Genomic DNA, 22,064 nt, shown 5'->3' with positions numbered 1-22,064 from the left:
CGGGAACCCCTGGATTACCTCAGTTGGCCACACAGCTGCGAATAAACGAGCCTTGCCTCCACTTTGTGTCCTGCCAATAAGAAGACCAAAGATAGGATTGAATCTGAGAAATACAGAATTCTTTTCAAGGTAAATTAATCAGGTTTTCACAAGTGACATCAAGCAAATACTACTGCTGAAGTTTTCTGTTTTATTTTCACTAGAGTTTCTAGGACCTCACTTCTTTCACAGGCTGCTATGTCTAGGAAATGCCTAGGAAATGTGCATTAATTGAAAATCTGCAAGGTAGAATTATTTACTTTATAAAAATAGAGACAATAAAAACATGAAAAAAAATAGGAAGAAAACAAGTCACAGTGAGTGTTTAAAATAAAGCAGTTAATTGGCATGCCAATGTTAAAGAATTTAGGATTTTCGCACATATGGATATATTTTTAGTTCTATGAGAGAAAAAATTTAAAGATATTAAATACTACTATTTTCATACTGTTATTATACCTGTGAAGTAGAATTAGTTAGAATGAAGTTAGGATACTGTTTTAACTGGAAACTAGAAATATAATGTGGAGTTGTTATTATGAGTGATTGCATTACTATAGGTCAGCTTTCTTTGATCAATTTTTTAATATCTTTGGAAATAAAATAACTGTTCCTGTATTTACAAGCTCAATAGGTCAGCATCTCTCTGCAAGCAGTTCTGGTTATGCATTTACAGCTCTGTCCACAGCGTGCTCTGCTTACTGAGCAGCACTAAAAAGGAAAGACTTTGTAGAAAGGAATGTGTTGAACCTGATCACTTGAATACTAGTTGTCATATCAATACAGAATTAAATTTGGATGAGAAACAGTTTTCCTGACCCATGGAAATGTCAAACATTTCAGGACATTCTCTTGCCGTGGGATCAAATGTAATGTAATTAAGCCACCCCTAGTTATAAACAGGAAAGTCTTTATCTGTGATAGTAAGATATTTGTCCTAGTTACAAATGACCAGAATCATACTTGTGGCTTCCTGGTATCTCCATTATTTTCCTTTATGCTCTGCTATATTCCTGAGAATGTTCCTTCGACTGCAAATTTGCTCATTAGATATTTATTGATATGCTTATAAAAAAATTGAATTAATAATATATACAAGCCTTCAAGCCATTAATGCTCTAAGTCTTTTGCTTCAGTCTTGTCTTTTAAATATCTTCTCTCTCTGTAGAACCACAGAATGGTTGATTCCAGTACTCTCTATCTGATTTCCATAACTATTCTCAGTGATGCGTGAGGATGAATGCAAATTTGTTAGCAAAATGATAATTCATTATCGTGACAAGAAAAAAAATGCAGAATTATCTGTCCATAAATGAAAACAACATTATTATAGGCCTTAATCTATTTTATAAAATGGTATGTACCTCTTAGACAAAATGAGGTCCTTAAAATAAATGAAATTATTTGGAAAAAAAAATTATAAAGCTGTCATTTTTCAATATATCAATACTGCAATCATATAAATTCTACTTGCATATCCTCTAGATATCTTCAGCATGCAAATTTGAGGGGACTGATCTTCTTAAATATTAAAGCATTCTAAGGTGCCAAGGCTTTTTAAAACACTAATCCACAAAACATACCTATAGGATGAAGAGGCGTTGTTCTCTTCCTTTCACAGAGAGAGTCTTGAGGTATTTCCACTGTACTGGGGATACTACATGCTGTCCTGATCTCAGATTGGGGAACTGACTCTGCTTTTCCTGGCCTCAGTTTCCAGCTGTAAGTTATTCCTCACCATCCCGTGTCTTATTCAAAGGACTAAAAACCTTCCCTTTCAAAACAAGAATTCTGCAACTTGTTACCCAAACTGGGGAGTCAAGCCTGCTTTACAAACAGATCTCCCCATTCACAGTCATGTGTAGAAAATTCTTTTTATTTAAAGAAGTAATATCTGAGGAATATTTATAATAGTTTAAGGTAACTTTCTGTTCCATATAACATTAGGCAGAGAAGTAACTGGTACAATGTGACTCATCAATGCTCTTTATGATACTAAAAATTCTTTGCATGTAGGAATGGAAAGATAGCTTGAAAAAAAACCAGTGTTGCAGCATATTATTAGATAGGAAATGTAGAGTGTTAAATATTCCTTCTACAGTTCGTTTCATTATTTTCTATCTACAGAGTCCTTCCCATGTCATATGGAAGTGATTTTCTTTATTTTTTTTCCTGTTGCATATTGGTTTTCCTCTGGGAGTCTCTACACTTTAAGTGAGGAAATATAAATGGCAAGAATTAGCTAAAAAACTGTTCTGACACAGGAGATGAGGTAGAAGTGGCTACTTGTATTCAATCCTTTCTCCAATATTTTTGTAAATTTTTTGTGGTTTGTGGAAATCATAATTTTTCAACTGTTCAGAGGAATGTCTTGCACTCTTGCATGGATCATTCAAAGCAACAGTGCAGGCAAGCTTAGATGATACAGTTAGCTTAGAAGAACATTCCAAGAAGGATCCAAAAAGGCAAAACTAACTGAATCTAAGCAAGTGTATGCCTCAACAGGGAACACATGAATTTAAATTGCCTTATGATTATGATTTAAAGTGCATTGAATGCTCTTTTATTATATATTGAAGAGGTTGCTATATGTGCAATTGCAGCAGCTTCATCCCTTCAGGCTGTATTGAAAGGGTGGAAAGTATAACTAAACATGATGTGAACTAGAGTGCATCTGATCACTTTGTCGGGTGCTTGTATACCTCTAACAGTAGGTAATTTGTCAGGAGAAAGATTAAAAAAAAAGTAAGAAAGATATGTCTGCAAACAAAGGCAGCATTTAATGTCAGTGTGAGCCTAATGGCAGAGAAACAAGTAGTCAAGAAACTGGTTTGACTGAGTCAATAAAAGATCAGAAGCAAATGAAGCATGTGTTCCACGTGTTTGGAGAGCCTGGTGTAATGATTCTGTAGACTCTTGTAGGCCAGAGATTTGGGGCTTGTTATTTTGCACAGCAAGAGACAAAGAATGTCCAAAACCTGCAGTTCCAGTCTTTCTGCATGGTTGGTTGTGCCAAAGGTGTCCAATTCAAGATGAGTGGATGGACTGGTGGATGGATGTCAAATGGACCATGCCGCTTCTCTCCTGTGTAACAAAGGAATTACACCTCCTCAGGTCCCTTTCAAACCATAATATGTGCCACCACTGACCTGTAGTTTGGATCTGTGACTGAAGTATTAATTGAAATTACCATCCTAATCAATGTGACAAATGTTCTACTTTGTACCGGCATTAAATTAGTCTGAAGGCACATTAGTGTAGAAAAAATACTTTTAACCTGCTTTTTCTATGTTACAAAACATAAGAGTACTGCCAGGAAATTTCATCAAAGTGTTTGAATGAAAAGATATCCCTACAGATATACAATATCCATAAGCTGTTCTGTGCTGCAATTTAGCCATGGCAGCCTCTTACCAGCAGTTTATTTTTTTTTTTCAGTTGTGATATAGTTTTTATAAGATCAAATGAAGAATGGTTAAAGGAATTTACTTACGAGTCCTTCAAGTTAAAGAAGTATAATTTTTTTAAAAGGATCAAGTACCATCTTCATTCCTTAGTAGTGGGATGTTATGGGGCTGAAACAAAAACCTGACTCTGTCATGCTGTGACTAATGGAGCATTAGACTGTTGTGCAAAACCGAGCATTTGGCAGCATAACCAAAGTGTTTATAACCAAGATGTTTAGTGGAATTTGCCAATTGTTCGGTTAAATCAACAGAAGCCATCTTTCTTTGCCCTGCACGAGTTCAGTTTATCAGGTGACTCTTTCCATCTGTTGTTTTTTTTCCTGTCTTGTCTGAAATAACAGAATGTTCATCATTTCACCCTCTTGGCTCAGTTTTGTCTCTCTGATATCAAGTCTTACAGAACAAAATTATGACACAAAATATAACACGACTAATACTAGAATATCTCTCATCTCTAAATATTTTACCTAAAAAATGATTAAAATATAGTCTGTACTCTGATAGCTGATGTTAATCGTGGATTTAATAAAGATGCTTGTATGGGACACGATGAGAAATGCCGCCAATATGAATAAAGGGGAAGGTTCCTTTTCTGCCATTGCAAAAAAAGTATTGTAAAAAATATTAACGTTATGAATTTTTACTGAGTAATACCAGCTTCTATTAGATTGGATTTTACTTCTTTCCAGTCCTTTAGGGATTGAATTTGTTAAAGTAAGAATTTTAGAGCTTGTTGAGATTTTTACAGAAAGCTGATTGTATTTCTTACTGTGATTCATTTGGCTGCAGTGTAGCCTTCTCCCCAGTGGTGTTATTAGGAGTCTCCTGCAGAGTAGGTTGATCTCCACTTGATATACAATTGTTCAGCAAAGAAGAATGTGCTCAATGCTCTTGACAAATTGCAATAGCCATTTCTGATATTAAAACCATTTGGCATGAAAATTAGTATTTACAGGTGTCAGCATGTTATAAACAAAACCATAGAAAAGCAACATATTTCAAAGAAACACCTTAGAGAAATTATTGATGTTTATTTAAGCTGCAATTCCAGCTGTAAAATTATTTAAAAGTATTGAATAAAAGTCTGATAGGTAAAAAGACTACAAAAGAGATTTATTTTAAGCGGTATGAACCACTAGTCACCTACCTAGGAATACAACAATATTACAGCCTTTGCAAAATGATATAAGAATGATATTTTTTGTATGACAGCTATCATCACACTATGAATAGTCAACTGAGGATGGCCACTGATATTTTAAATTTCAATTTAAATTCCTTATCATTAACTATTTCATTCCTCATCTAAAGGAGCATACAGCAAGCATTTATGTGTCTGCATAACTTCAATGTATTTTCTTAGGAGTGTCTACTGTTATTTATATGCCAGATAGGAACATTATAAGCCAAACAAAGCTAATACACATGTTCAAGTGGATGGAGTATGTGGTCATTAGGAGAAGGGACGTATTGTCAAGTCATATTAGCTAGCATGATAATCAGCAGATGTTGGAAATAAGTTCTCTTCTGACTTGTATTTTTTTATGGCCCATAGTCCCACTTAATTTAACTTGGTACCTTACGTTTCCTCTTGGGGGACTGGAAGACATCTATATTTAATGAATTGCAAATTATCAAGAATTATCCAGGAAAAGTAAATATACATGATTTTAAGACAATGGCTCTCTTACATTCCTGAAGCATACCAAAATATGTTTCATATCATACAGTTGGAAAACTTTTATCCATTTAAATATAAGAAAAAACTATTTTCCTATGAGGGTGACGGAGCAGTGGCACAGGCTGCCCAGGGAGGTTGTGAAGTCTCCTTCCTTGGAGGTCTTCAGGCTCTGCCTGGGCCTAATCTAGATTGACCTGCTTCTGCAGGAGTGTTGGACTAGATGATCTCTAAAGATCCAACACCTACCATTCTATGATTCTACGATTCTATGATTAGGCTGCATTAATTAGACCTGAAGTAATTTCTTAAACTTAATGCACTTAACAAATTTAGGCACATTTTTTTGATGGTCAGAGCTGTGTGATTCCCTGCTTGCTAACCGCTATTTAGTACTGGATTCTTGGTATATGAACAAAGAGATATAGTTTTGCAAATGATCTGTGCTGTTTTCCCACAGAGGTGGAATATGTTTGCTTTCTTCATTGTATTTTAGAATTGTGTGAAAAACACTATGACCACGTAAATAAATGTGAGTATCATGGATTGATACCATCCACTATAATTTGAACTAAGAAGACTTGGTAATCCAGACTACAATTTGATAATCCCAAATGACCTTGTTTTAACCAAAATAAGTTGATTAGAAATGGAATATAAAATACATCTGTGTAGCAGATGACCTACAGAATGAATTGTATGCTTATCAATCTTTAATACATGCTTGAAATACTTAAGAGTGTTTTTTAAAAGTCACTACAATGGTGTAACTGTAGTACAGATTGGCAAATACACAGACTTGGAGTTGTTGGGTGGCCTTCTCAAGGTCATAAACCACCCAAGAGATATGAATTTACCTAGTTCTTTTCTTTAGCAAGTCAATTATTCTTCAATTAAAAAAACCCAAACAACAAAACCAAGTTTGAAAGTTTTCTAATGTAAAGTAACAACATAAAAGAGAAAAGTACAGCATGAAGTTGTGTCTTAATCAGTTTGTCAGGGACAGATCCAGATCTCATGATATTCCACTTTGCTACTTGGAGCTTCTCTTATCTTTTTTCAAACTTGATATGACCTCAAGCTTCCTCAAAAAGCAGTCACATTTGTGGCCTCACTTCTCTTCTGCCATCCCTTTTCTGGTTTGACTATACTTGCTTGTGTAATAGGTGGGAGATAAGCTGGGGTTGAGGAAAGGGCAGGAGCTGGTCTCTTGACATGAGACCTACTCCAATAAATTATCAAATTACAAGCCCAAGACAAATGACTTATAGCAAGTGATCATAGGTTCTAGTAATAGTCAAAATACATTTATTTTTCCTTTTGTGAATAGCTAGAGCAAAATTATTTGAATGAAACAACTTGCAGATAATCCACAGGTGATGATGATCTGCTCTAGTCAAGAACATGTAAGCATCCAGCTTTGTCTACAATATGGTCCCACTGAACAGAAAACCAATGAAGAGCAAAGATGCCCAGACAAGGATATAGTTTCTCAGATAATGGACTTAGGTAAAAAAAAAGAGAAGCCCCACAAGACTTACCTGAGAAGTACTGGAATAGGTATGGAGACTTTGCACCACTGTGGTGGAGAAATTTGATAATAAGAGTGTAGGAAGTAGTGGAATGTTTTGTGAGATTACTAATATTTTTCTGCTGAAGAAAATAGAACAACTTTTACCAAGGTCCATATAAAGTCCATGTTAACAAACATTCTGCTTTTGAGAAGGGCTCATCCCGGAGACCGGGAGAGGTTGCTAGTGCCTTTGGGAAATGTAGCCAGCCTGCCCAGGGCAGGGAGCTACCTTCTTCTCCCTCCAGGGGCAGATGAGGGAGGCAGGAGTGTCTGGAGGCTGTGTGGGGAGGCCATGTTACTGTAGCTAGGGTGGCCAGCTGGTCCCTGCATGCAGTTTTGGGACACTGTGCAAAGTTTACTGCGGATGGTGAGTGGAACTGCTAAAGCCAGGCCAGAAAAGTAGCCAAAATAGCTCCATTGGCATGGAGACAGCGTAAAAGTGTGATTTTATTCCATTCTCCCAAGAAAACTCAAAAGATTTCTCTACTTTTTAAAAGTTACATGTGTTCTTATTTTAGTCCTAGCAGAACCTTTTGGGTTGTACAAGTTAAAGGCCCTTCAGACTTCTTTTGGAGGTTTTCTAAAGTTTAATGTAAAGTTTATTTTGCTATAAAGTTTACTAGCACGATCATTTGGGAACTGAATTCACCCTGATACATATCCATCCACAGATACAGATATATATTTCTTACAGAGATACTTTCTGTAAACATACTGCCAATTCCTAGGCTGCTTTTTAAAAAAAAAATTACACTTTCTCTTGTTCAGAGCTGCATCTGTGTAGCTCTCTGACAGCAGCCTACTCACCCTCTCTTTCTCCTTTGTTTCATGAGAGAAAAGGGTAATAAAGGAAAAGAAATAAATCAAATGTCAATCAAAGGTTCTTATCAAGTGTCTCAGAAGAAGAAAGTACTGCATTTACCTGTGATTTTTCTAAAGTAGCACTGGATTTTTCTTTCTCTTTCTGGATGGACAAAAGAAAGAAGATTGCGGGGGTGGGAATTTCTTTTTGTGGTTTACAAAAATGTGTTTAAATTGCAAATACTCAAGCTTTGTGGCATTTTAGTAGTTTATAGAGAAAAATGGCCTTGGGTTTAAGGTATAAAAGTGAAAATTGGAGGATATGGAACTTCTGTCCCAGAAGCTGCATATCTTCCTAGGAGAAATGTCGATGATTTAAACTCTATCTACAGAACTGCCAGAGCACATTTATTCTTTTTAGTGGCATAGGGAGATTAATTTTATTAATCATTTGAAGTGCTCAGAAGGCAACTGTGGTAGATGTGGAAAATATTAGTACTTGCAAATGTTCTAGATTCCAAAATACATAAGAATAGGGCAGTGAACATGATACTGCAGGCTGCACAGCAAAAACCATGGGAGTGCTAATTGGTAATAAGAATATTCATTCACATCAAAAAGTCCACATTGGCATCTGACTGTTTGACTCTTGAGTGTTAGGATTTAATTACTACTTTTTAGCAGGTCTGAGTAAGATTAGATCTGGTGTGCATGAAAGGAATGGGCAATGTCTTGCCTAATACACCTATGTCTTAGTTTTTTCCTACTATGAGTATAACAGAGCTTCAGAAGGATTGATACATTACATAACAAGAAGCATGTTGGAATCACCTTGCTCTAATTCTTTTTAATCTCACACATGTTATGAGATGAGAAAAAATGCCTATTTAACCGTTTCAAGGAAAATTAGGTTCCCCTCTTAAATAGCATTTTCTTCTAATGAATAAATTTGGCAAGAGTTTCTATAAAGAATGTAAGACGAATAAATTTTTGAAAAGGCTGCTACCTTTAGAAGTTCTTAGTCATCTATTATAATATGTACATAAATTCTGAAAGTTTTGGATGAGTGTTTATCATTGACTTCTAAGTAACATATTACCAATTTTTCTCTTTTCAAGTCTGTTTCCCCTCCTCTCGTATCACAAGAGGAAACCAAAGCGCTTCTTTCCTGTTTAATAGATAATTAAATTGCAAGCCAAATAATAATGAAAATTCCATTAAGCAAATTCATCCCTCCATTTTCCTCTAAGGCAGGTGGATGAGAGGCTAAGAACAGACAGAGGGGTAAATATGTCATGTAACTGTACGGATGACATTTGGTTTCATCTTTCCAAGGAATTTATTAAAAAAACTCAAAACTCTACCAAACTCTCAAACCTGTGAGACTTTGTTCTCTTTGTTTTTCAAAAGAAAATCAACTCAGAGCTTATGCTTCACTCAGAAATGAAAGGAAGATATAATTTCTGTATGAAAAGCAAGAGTGTAACATCACTAGACAGATGAAACTGCCTGTGAAAACAGCTAGATCCATGATCAGATTCTGTTACAACACTGCTAATTTCTTGCTCCTAAATATATCCATCAGATTCTGTAGCTATTAGAGCACGGTAACAATGTTTCAGCCAATCAGTCAAAATGAAATTTTAGTAAAGCAATTAACAAGAAGGAGGGGAAAAGAGGAAAAAATTAAATGTGTCATAATAGAAAGATTACAGGCATGATGTGATGATATACCTCATAAGGCATGCACATTTTTTGAGAACAGAGAAAAGACAGCAAGTAGCAGGAAAGCCACGTGGTAGATAGTAGAAGATACCTAAATTAGTGACAGTCACCAAATGGGTGATGAGCCATACTCCACCTGCAAAAAATTCTGAACAGGGAGAAAAGTCAAGAGTTTGCCGCTTCTCTGGCTAGTTGGCTTATGTTTATGGAAACGGTGTGGCTTAGCAGTCCAATAATGCTAGCTTGAATGACTTATATGTGATGTACTTACAGGGGTAAGGATAGTTTTCTCATGCAAAGTTCAGTCTATATTGGAAAGTAGTTGGCTTTCTGCTGCCAAATTTCCCCTATCCAGGCCCTGTTGTATAGGGACTGAAAGAAGCTGGGCTGAGCTAGGGGACTGCTACGGGCAGCAAGGACTGGATTTGGAGGAAGAAGATATTGAGAATCTGCTGGATAGTTATGTGGAGGCAGTTTGACTGTGATCATTTCTATGGAGAAGGCCTTGGCTATGTAGATGATGTTCCTGCACTAAGAGCAGCATTGTTGCAGCTGGGATATCTGCCAGCATGAGAAAAATACTCATGGGCAAAGAGTTGCGCAGGATCCCTATGACGTCCCTGAAATGCACTCTCACTGATGAGTCCTGTAGTTAGCACTATTTTTTCCATTTTGTGGAGCATGACATCTACTTAGTATATTTCGACATGATATGTTGTCCAAAATTCACCTGAACAAACAAGTTGGCCCTAGAACAGAAGCTGTCCAACCCTGATCTAAACTTTCAAGGTTAAAGTGAAAAGATTACTTCAAGGGAGGATTTCAGCCAGCTGTGAAGCCAGGTGCTGTGTTATTTCGTGAGCAGATCAACTGCATACTTGGCAACTGTCTTTTTCAATTCTACATAGTAATGCTAAATGAGTAAAAATTCTGGCTTTCCCTTGTCACATCAGCTTACATCTATTAACTCTTTCCAATGAAGAGTGATACCAAATAATATCTCTTCAGCTCTTTGTCCATTCTGTCAAGTTAGGATATTTTTTTCCCTACTAAGGAGATGAAGAACTTTCTTAAGCTCTCTTATTCAGAAAACCAAAGTAATTCAATATTCCTTCCAGGAGCTTTTACAGTAAGCTTCTGCAGAAACATTTATTTCTCTTGCGCTTGGGAAAGCATTGTTTTGTAAAATTCTGCCTGTGTGAAAAAGAATACATCAACTATTTCAAACAAAATAAAAAATCTACCTGATCAAATGAAAATCACTAAATTATTTTCTGACCTCAAAATGTACTTCTGCATCATTGGGTTTTCCGTGAGGGAGGAAGGAGCAGAGAGAGAGAAGATTTAACTGGGTATTTAGCATCAAGCATGCAGTTCAATGCTAAGATAAATCAGGAGAATATAGCTGTAGTTGAAGTTTCAAGGTTGTAAGAAGTAAAAGAAATAGCTGGAATTTTTCACTCTGTGTGTGTGTGGTCTCCATTTCTGAATGTCTGTAAAATGAAAAAGCCTGGATAAGAATGATTTCACAAAGGATATTCGTTCTTAAATATAGTTATGTTGTTATTCAAAACTCTCTGTTTTTAGCTAAAGTTCTCTGTTGTGGTTTAGCCCTGGCTGACAATAACCAAACCACACAGTTGCTCACTCCTCTCCTCCTCAGCAGGATGAGGAGGAGAACCAAGAGAGAATTCTAGAGCTTTGTGGGTTGAGATAAGGACAATGTAATAGAACCATACACGTAATATAATGATGTTATAATAACAGCCAATGGATAGAGAAAACAAGCGACTGCCAGTAATGTAAGCTCTTTAGTTTTTTAGTTTCTTTATGGTGGTTATTTACATAAATTAAGTCTTTATTATAAAAAGTAGCTGCACAATTTACACAGCATGTAGACAAACAGGGTTATCTGAAGAAAGAATTTGTGAATTGTACATGTTTTGTAAAATGCACACGCATATGTTCAAAGTCGTGTATGAGGTACCTACTTGTTTCAGTACATTAAATAAAGAAGCACACTCATAAATAAAATTCTCCCTTCTATTTGGAAAATTTGTTCAAGTCCATATTTACTATAGTTCATATATTTTTCCTATTTTTAAAGCCACCACAATATGTAAATTGCTCTTGACTTTGTACTCTATGAAATTATCAACCGAAATATAAGATGCTTCTGGAAATGTCTATATAATTTTGGTGTCTTTGTCAATGTGTTGATTTTACGGTAGTTCTCCCCAAAGTATTAATCAAGTACCCTTCAGTTTTCAGGAAAAAGTTATTTCTATTCCTATGTCTGGCTTGAGCATGAACAGTTTTCTGCACATGGTCTTTGAAGACACTTTGACATACTGCACTTCTTGAATTTATAATTAGTTTGAAAAATGTTACTTCAACTACAGCAATTTCCTTATATGGTCTTAAAAGTAGATCTAATATAAGCATGTGCTTATCTTTGGACATATGCTTGAGTTCATTACTGCTTACCTCTGGCATTTTCAGTGCTGGAGAAATAAAATCCAAGAGTCATTAAAAGTGACCTCTTCAAAATGAAAGCAACCATACTGAACAGAAGTGCTTTCTTGAGATAGGTTCCTAGTTATTGGAACCCTAATTATTGGAACATGATTCATGAAAGCAAAATCCATCATCAAACAATTCAGCAACTAAAAATCTTTTTTGTATTTATAACATAACAATATTCTGATTGTAAGTCTTATAGTAAAAGCAATTATTTCCTTTAAAAAAACACCAGGAATTATCTATTATTCCTTTATTATTGTATAGCCATAACAAATTCAGAAGAAAATGTGATAATCTGCCTTCTTTACTGGCAGTATCCTTATCTAGGAGTGCTATCATACAAACAGCTTAAAAAAAATAGAAGAGATAAAGTGGTGTCATGCCCTCAGATATGGAGGGAAATAACTTCAATAAACTTGATGCTTCAGAATGAATAGCCACCATGTGGCAACTAGACAGTTTGGCTGTTGTGCACCTGCCAAGTAAGTGTACAGTAATGAATGTCTGATAAAAGAAAGCACAGACCTGTGATCCCAAAAGGACTGTTTGATGAATATCAAGACCATCCTATTTGTATGTGAAAGATAAATCTGTTTAACCTTTCTGATAGGGATAAGGCTGCAACCTAATATTTCAAAAGAGATAACTATTCCTTTTTAATCGGTGAAAAGTTACATGATTAATAGGTCCTTGGAATACAATATTATTTGAGTCATGCATAACATGTATTTTACACCCTGGGAACATAGTTATACAGATAAAAGATCTGTCAAATCACCATTAACTTATAAATATTTCCAAAATCCAAAATTAGATTCAGGAACTGCTTCACTTAGTAGTCTAAATGAGCATAAATTGTTTTCATTTCATCCTGATTATTGTCACGTAACTTTGACTAAGAAAATCTCTTCATTTTTACCAAACTTTTTCAAAATAGTACCATTAGAGATTAATTCATGTTGCATTTGTTCACTTAAAGTACACTGGCATCTTCTTATTTTGTTTCTGTGTTTGTTGTTACTTTCTTAGGTAGGTTTATGTAGCATTCATACTCTTTGGAAAGTTGAAATTATACATTGAAATAAAATGTTAAAGTATTATGCTGCAGTTGAATTATGAAATGCATTTTACATGTGCTTTTAAAATGGTTTAGCTGTAGCTCAAATAATGAAACATCCAAGTTTTATGCCTGATCATAAACTTGTAATTCTAAAAAATGAATTGTCAAATTTTACGTCTGGCTATAGCAGGGTGTAATCCACAGCATCTCTCACTGTGAGATGGTACTGCACTCAATCTGATCTGTATACTGTTCTTCCTTAGAGGATTACAGAAACCCACCCCACCTTTAGTGTGAGTCAATCCCTGAACCTTCCTCACATTCTGATAAGGAATACTTTCCTGAGACAATGAGCTTTATGAGGTGAAAGCCCCCTTTTAGCTCCTATATCCATGCTGAAACAGTCAGAAACTTTGTTGGCCTTCAGCAAATTGCAGACTTAAGTTATTGACTGACAAGTTTAATGAAGACAGTTTACAGTTAAAAAATGTAATCTGTCATTTTTTTTGGTATTGTGGTACAAAAAATGTCAGCACTGTTGCTGAACAATGAGAAGATTGAGGATGGAAAGCCTTGCAGTTTAATGCATTGAACTATGTTTTTATGATGGGAGAGGATAAGCTATGATTTCTGCCTACTAATAGGATGAGATAACCAGGTACACTGGTGAGGACAAGCCCTACTGTCCTGGCTTTCAGCACTGGAAAGCTTGAGAAGGGAATAAAATGCAGTGTCATTCGTTTCTTGGTTCCTAAGCTGTGCATTCCAGCACTATTATCTGATTAGTTAGATAGCTCTTTGGCCATCCTGTGTTTAAAAATAAACCAGCTAACTTCTTATAATAGCTTGTGATCAATATTTTAATTTATTTTCTATCATGAAAATTATTACGGTGGCATAAAACACAGAATGTTTTTGTCAGTGCAAAAATAATACCATCTGGTATTTAATTTTCATTATTACAGGAAGCTTAGAGTAAGTTTTTGTTTTCTATCAAATCTATCTCAGGGAATGCACATTAAAATTGCATTCATTATGACTGCCATTCTGTTGATATTGAAATAGGTACCATATGAAGCTATAAAACATTTATGAAATGATAACTAGAGAAGCCTGTGTAAGATGATGATCTCTCCTTGCTGTCTTAGGAGAATGAACACAATGCATGACTATTTTAAGACATAGTTTGTATTGAAGAAGCATAGGTGGAGAAGTGCTCTGCTAGCCATGTGTGCTGTCTTTTATCTCAATCCAGAGACTGAAAACGATACAGAAATAATGAATAGTCATCATAACATTGTCTGAGGAACAGAAAAAAAAAAAAGACTAAGAATGATTAGCCATACTTGCCCTTCTATCAAACCCCACTCTTTTCACCCAGCATCCAGAGATATGACCTCCTCACCTCCTCATGATCCTCATTTGCTCTGGCCCTTTGTTTTCTATGTGTAATTCTCAGCTTTCCCCGATGGGCAATGATCCTTAGCATATGTTCCTGTCCAGATGCACCACCTACTCAAGATCCAGTTGTTTTTTTTTTTTTTCTCTAACTCATCAAAGTCTTATTTCTTATGGTCTGTAACATCAAACTCTTTTTCCTTTGCTATCTTTTCATTGATTTTAGTCTTTTTCCTGTTGGAACAGCAATTGTCTGGTGGGGCTGCCTTTTTAAAACTTATTGAGTAGTAAGAATCTAGGCATTTCTTGATATAACCCTGACTTCATTCCTTAGGCCATTATTTCTTCTGTATGATTTCTGCAGCATTGCCTTGCTTTCCAAGGCAAGAATGAAAGATGAATTCTGCACCCAGTCTTTCAGCAAATTACTTTGTTACACATCAAAAGTTCAGACATTTGATAAAATATTCATTCTAGATTTTTGCATAAGTAAATTATATTCTGCTTATAATATGGCACTATTTACATGATGGAGTCTGATTTGGTGTTGATTATATAAATTGTATCAGAAAAAAAAAAAGTTCAGATTTTCTGTAGCCTTTATTCTTTCTCTTGTTTTTTCCTTGTATTTGTATTTTCTATTTAAAGCTGTAAACTTTTCTTCTGCTATTTTTTTATAGCTTCATCGAGCTTAATTTTTCTTGTACTTCATCTATCACATCATCTTCTTTCCTCTGTGTCTTATTTAATCTTTCTGTTATGTTGCATATCTTTTCACAGCTTCTCCTCCCTTTCTGTGATTGTGGTTTTGTTTGTGTCACTGCATACACAAGCCCTGGCTCTTCATTAAACTTTCTGGATAAGCAAGGGAGAACGCATCACTTTAAAACAAGATTAATCCTTTCTCAACCCAGTTCTCCAGTGCCAGAGGATTTTTCTTGTGAAATTTAGTAGAAAGTTGACCAATAGGGTTAAACAGTACATAATTCATCTGATGTTTTATGAAGAGTGAAATAATATAATCCTTTTACTGACAAGTTTGGCTACATACCAATAATTTTAAAAGCTGTAAGGATCAGAGTAAAAAATTTCAAAGCCAGACAGGCAATATGATGCCTAGCAGAATACCCTCTGAACAAAAATAAGGGATGCTCAAATTGATTTTTCTGATACCATAAACCATTATGTTTCTGCCATAAGCTGTTTCTTTCCATTGAATCAAGAAAATCTATGTCTTTATTTTAATGGAGAAGTTCTGCTCTGGGGTTTTCATTCTATTTGATATCTCTGCAAAATCAGCCTGGCTTTTTGTTCTCTGAAGTCTAAGCACATCTCTACAGAGAAACAAAGCAGTATCTGTCTATTCTGCAGAGGAGATATTCTTTGTAGATACCAAAACTTCCTGTGAAAATGAGTCATTCAGTCAACAATGACAGTAAATTCTGATGTTGGCTTGAAAGATTTAACCTTTGACATAGAAGGCTTAATACCATCTTTAAAAATCAGGACCTCATTAGGACAGATGTTTAATTGTATATATCAATATGGAAGTCATCTCTATCCCTAGTTCATAGCCTTAATTGAGCTCCTCATTCACAATCTGAATGGTGCCAAAGGACAGTATCCTGAAGACTACATGATTTTCTAAGTCACTCTGTAATTCTTGTTATAGGATTTTCACACATCTAAATTCCTTGAGGGGAAAAAAAATAATCGGATGAAGCCATGTATATTTCCACAGCAGTTTCACACTCAATTTTTATCTACTAATTTTAGTAAAAACTTCTGCTCTTTAACTGCGAAGTCAGCCATTTTTTTTTATTTTCAGGTATAATGTGTGACTTTTGTAAGACAAAGTAGCACGTAATTATAGCCACAGCTGTGAAAGAATAGTTAAGTCGAAATTCTGCTTGCTTTTCTGTCAGACCAAAGATCTTTGAATGACAAGTCTTCTAAGCATCCACAACAGCAGATAGACTGTTAGAAAGATCTTACCAGTACTATGTGTCTATCAGTTAGAGTTATCACTGTGAGCCATCATCTTCTTTTGTTCAGATTTTCATTGAGTCTCCTATTAAGATACTCAGCTGAGAAGCTTCCACTTCTGACTTGCTGACATAAAGTAATTATTCTTTGTAATTTGAATTGACAAAGAAGACAACTTCTAAGCACCAAAACACATACAAGGAGTGTTCTCAATGCTAAAAATAGTTAAATATATATATGCTAGCAAAATTAGAGTCCAGGTTAATAGGCATAGTCTGCTTTTATTTTAAGGATGTAAATACGTGGTCTTTAATATTTCAGGCTTATTTTGCTGAAAGTCTTTCATTAGTTCCCTTAGTTTAATCCCTACCTTTTTAATGTTTTTCATGGATGGGATTGATGCTTGGGTTTTATTTTTCCTTTATTTTTAATATGTAGAAAGAATATGAAGTATAGGACAGTAAGTAAAGGTGAATTATCTTCCACATATTTCAAGTGAGAGTCCCGAAGACTGAATTTGACATATAGATTGATTCAGATCTGTGATGTTATTTGGATAAGTCATTTGTCATGAACAAGTTATACTGATGAAATATTTGGGTTTATTTTTCATGAGAGGAGAATGACTGATACTATACCTTTTAATATGTATTTTAAAAATATGTACTTGAGAAAATATAACAAAATAGAATCTAATGAATAAAGTGCTAATAACATACTGATGAAGTCTATTACCGTATTTTTTAAAACCAAAATTGTAATTGGTTATTAAAGGTAAAAAAACTTGAGAAACTGGGAGATTCAACTTCTGCATTCATTTTAAATTTGTTTTAAATCAGTTGAACTTTATTTCTTCAAACAAATATTTATTTTTACCAAATAATAATTTTGATTAAAGCAGTTGATCTGAGCCCAGAAAAAGTCACCGTAACTTCCGGTGATATTTGAGTATGCAGTTTGAAGATTTTTATGAGTGTTTTCTCAAAACTGGAGCATTGTTTGTATTTTCCATGTCAAATTCCTAAAATTGAAGGAACTGAAGTTGTAAGTTTATTTTGAAAATTTAGCTCATGTTTCTGTACATCCATGTGTAGTTCTGAATATCTGAAGAATCATAATACTGTTACTATTGTTTTTTAAACCAAAAAAAACCCGATAGTTCTTGCATATTTGACCAAGTACTTTGGCAGCAGCTTTTGTTATTAGTACTAACAAATGACAGGGAGTGTTAAAAGTGTGACTCTATTCTTTCCACAACTAATTGTATAAATAGAGTATTCAATGATGAGAGGGAACAATATTAGCATCATTTACAGATTCAGTGACCAGCTCAACGGGGATTTTAAGAGTATTCTCTTCACAAGTAGAAAGATTATTTTCCTTCTATGTCTATTATGTGTGTCATAGTAATTTACAGGACATCTAAACAGGTTTGGTTTAAGAATTTTAAGGATTAGCTGTACAAATGTGTTCAGTTGTGTAGCCTTAAAAACAAAGTGAAAGGCATACAAATCAGTTTTGTAATATTTCAGGGAGCTCTTTTAAAATGGTTTTAAGCTGCTTTTATGTTACAACAGTAAATAAGGCATACTTAGTAAACAGAATGAGGCATTTCACAGTATCTTCACTATGATGCAGAAGGAAACAAGAAGTGTCTGCACTTGTCTGCAGTATTCCCCATCTATGTTCTCTCTTTAAAAAAATGTAAATTACAAAAATCCCAAACTCCAGAATCTTCATTGCTGCTTCCCCTCTCCTGCCACCGAGATTTACTCTGAGAAGTGGTAAGCTTCTTAAGTTAAAAGGCAAGATAATTCTCTGGTTGAAGAAAACTATGAAAACAAATCAAATAGGTCTTATTCCAGGGCAAAGACAACTTTTTAGTTTGTTGAGCGGCTTTTCAAACAGACTAAACCCAGACTTTATGTTAATATAGTGTTATCAAGGGCAATTATACTCTAAGTTCAGAGAAAATCAGCTCAAAGTAGTAGGACAAAACTGCTCTGCAATATCTCTTCAGTATTGCTGTCTTGCTTGATATTTGATTCTTAAATCGAAATAAGTATAAGTATATCACTCCTAAAACAACATCCACAAAAATTGTGTATCTGTTTCAACAATTGAAAGTAGACCCTGGAATCTTACTGGTAAATATTTTCAGTTTCAGCAGTATTGGTTCACCTTACCTACCCTCAAGTAACTGAAAATCTTTTGGGAATATAAGTTCAGAACTAGTGTGGCTTTAGGGAAAAGTATAGAGACCTTAATTATTCTTGACCCACATATAGTATAAGGATAAGGAGGATTAAGAGATGTGAGATCAATAACAAGTGAAAGAGAGAGTTATGATCATGGCAAAAAAACCACAGAATAAAAATCTTGGAGTTTTATTCAAAGATTTTTCACTGTCCTTTTTGTTAGCTTCCTCACCTGTAAGGTCGTACCAATGACCTATGTCAGAAGACTTTTGTAAAACATTTTGTTAGAACTGTGGGCCACAGTGCAATAGCAAGAACTGCCTTTAAGATAATAGCATGTAGAACTGTACAGAAGACATCCCAGAAATCTGTATGTTGGGTAACTTTATTTCTTTTTGTTAACCTTCCATTTGTGATACTTACATGTACCATATTTACAACAGGTATGTGAAAATACCTGCTGCCTGTCAGTCTCAACAGTAGCATACTCAACTAATAACCGGTGGGGCTGCTTGCCAAAGGAAATGTTGCAAAGCTCAGGCAAAGGAATGAGATGCTAGTGACATCTATCTTCTTACAAGAAGGAAAATCATGACAGACAGTTGCTCTATTACATAATCAGAAAGAAACACGTTTTGTGCTAGAAAACTCAAGAGTAGTCAGTGATTTATTAGTGAAAATTCGAGAAGAAAGAGTGGCATTGAGTTAGTGGGTGTTCAAAGTGGCTGAACAACACAAGGCATGAAAGTATAATGAATGATATGTTTGAGAACTGAGATGACTTTAGGAGAGTTTTATTTTATGTTGCTGAAGCACATAAAAAATGTCAGGAAAGACATAAATTTCAGGAAAGAAATTTTGCAGTAATTTACCATACTTCATTATGACATACTGTAGAGAAATTTGATCATCATCCATGATCATCGTCCATGATATTATCAATGTCCAGTTTAGACTGTAGTTCTATCGCTTCTGTTCATGAATAGAACAGGGACATTTATAGGAGTTCCCTTAACATTTTTATTAAAACAAATACCTAAATCTTGATAATTTAAAGCACTTGGCAACACTAAACAATACCGTCAAAATACAACTAATCTGGAATGTAGGGCTTATGAAGATTTACTATTGCTTAGAGTGAAAGAGTGTAATTAAAATTATGATAAAGCGGTCATAGTAGTATTAAATTATTGAAGTTACAGACATTAGAGCTTAAACCATTTGTGTAATGATGAAGAGAACTTGAATGTGAATATGTACTAGGCCTTTAAATATTGAAAAAGTGGATCCTAGAAAGTAAGACTTTCACAGACTGCACAAAACTCTTAAGCTAGTTTTCCATTTCTCTTTACCGTTCTTTACAAATTTTTTACCTGTTATTTATCTGCAACTCACAGTTATAAAAAATTGTGTGGAAACGTGTTTGCTGATCTAGGGGATGACTGGGAAAAGAAGCCCACATAGTTCTGAAGACTTTCCAGTTACCAATTATCATTTTCATTAGAATATTTGAGTCAGAGTTAATTTGCATTAAGATTTATTATCTGAGCGAACCTGACCTATTAAACCTTCTAAATCTATTACTGTCAGCTAATGTCATGATTACAGGAAGAGTACATGGTGTGCCATAGCAACACGTCTCTTACACCAACTTTTAAACTTGAAATCACCATTGCCCTGTTTATCACTGAATTATTAGATGCAATAAATTATTTTATACTAGCTACTCTCATGCCCATCTTTTTAATATTTTGCTTGTCACTATAAGTGCCTTTAGCCTTACAGGCTACTGAAAGCTTATTGTATCAAGTCTGATTACCACTCTGATGTTTTCAAGGCATGCTTGGTGATGAGCTTGGCATATGAAACAATTTCCTACACTAATAAAACTAATTAAAGTGGGCAGTCATCCCCACATCAGTCTTTAATGAATTATAATGAGCTCATTAATCTATCTAGTCTCATTCACCATGTCTATTGGCTAAGCTTCTGTTAGGCTATGTCAGGATTGAATACTTGCCCAGGAAAAAAGGAACAGTAAACCACATCTATTTTCCTTTTTTTTTTTAACAAAAAACAGGAGACAGCAGAGGTCTGCTGTAAGTTGAATATGCTTTTTAATAATCAAAATGAGAAAAGGTAAACAGCTAAGACCCTATTTTAGTGGCAAAGGAAGAATCGTGCAAGAACTTAACTAGGTATAGTGTTGCATTGCAAGTGACAACATAATTAATGCCTCTGTGGCAAACAAATTCACTTAAAGTAGTAACTGGATCTATGGGAAACAGCCTAAAGAAAATAACATCAAGCTCATTTTTGGCTGAGGTTCTTGACATTTTTCTTTGTTTGTTCAAAAGGAGCAGAGAAAAGGTTGCAAGGTTAGGCTTCCCAATTTCGTACTGACAAATGTTGAAGACTTAAATGGTAGCATTTATGAGTGGAAAGGGATGATTAATTTGGATAACCATATAGAACAACTACATATTTTTCTTTGATTTTTACCATGCAACTTTCCCCATCTGTAAAAGATCAAGCCTAGTAATGGCTAATCACAACTACCCACGGGAGTTAACTAGTTCTTATTAGCATTTCGATGCTTTTAATTCAAATCCCTCAAGCATAATTACAATGTTGTTAGGAGGAAAATTAATCTTTAGCTTACTTCCATTCATTTAATGTATTTTAATATTAATAAACACTTCTGCAAAACATATGCTCCCAGCTTATGCAAAGAAGGTAAAGCAAATGCACTACTCCAGAGCAGAGGGAGCAGCCATACTCAAACAGTAGACTCAGTACTCTTTTCTCATTTGTAACAAAGAAGCTTGAATGGTGCTCAAAACAGAAATTCATTTTTATGCAGACTACTGAGGCTTTGCTCCATTTTTCTGTAGTGCAGGCTGCTCTAAAATCTCAATAACACAGTGGTGAGGGCAGCCACAGTAAATGCAGTTGACCCAAGTTCAAGTCCCTATTGTGAGTTTGAGGAAGCACGTGCATCTATATCTGCCTCTCCAGGGGTAACCTCAACCACTGAGCTTATGGGTAGTCAGCAGTGCAGGGTAATGACTATTCTTCCAGCTCAATGGTAAGAAAACGTTTTGCCCCTGTAAGGTTCTTCAAAATGGGTGAATTTTTATTCATAAAGGTCAAGAGCTTTTTCTAATGAAATAAACACTTTAAAGTGAGAAAATATGATGTTGTAAAATCCCCAATTGTCTTTAGTCTTAAAGAAAAGGTGATAATCTGCCACTCAGAAAGAAAGAAAGAAACAAAGTATATCTTTAGTTCATGGACATTATTGTTTGCTGTGGTGTGTTGGCACTATTAGGGGTTTTGTTTATTTCTTTTTACAAAGGAAAACTTTATAGAGGTCTCTGCCAAATTCACAGTGCTCCTGAATACATTTTTAGTCCATATTTAGGAAAAGAACAATGCAGTTTAGGTTTTTTACACAAAAAAGTGCAGTGTTAGAGAATCTAATTGTGAGGTACAAACTAACAAACTCCACCCTTTCTATTTCTGTATTATGTCATAGAATTTTATTTCTGCTTGTCCTAGTACAGTGATGTATCTCTATACGTGGCAAATCAGAAGCTAGAGGTGCAGTTCTGTT

The 22,064-nt window shown here is 35.0% G+C and overlaps 1 protein-coding gene across 2 annotated transcripts in view; it reads left to right on the top strand.

Moving 5' to 3' along the window:
• CCSER1 (coiled-coil serine rich protein 1) overlaps window positions 1-22,064 on the top strand; it is a 690,264-nt gene that overhangs the window by 341,307 nt on the left and 326,893 nt on the right. The gene's annotated exons all lie outside the window — the stretch shown is intronic.

The sequence above is a fragment of the Colius striatus genome, chromosome 3 (genome assembly GCF_028858725.1).
Source record: "Colius striatus isolate bColStr4 chromosome 3, bColStr4.1.hap1, whole genome shotgun sequence".
NCBI classification, from domain to species: Eukaryota; Metazoa; Chordata; class Aves; order Coliiformes; family Coliidae; genus Colius; species Colius striatus.
Note: the sequence above shows the minus strand (reverse complement) of the source record. Positions and strands in the feature narration are given on the sequence as shown.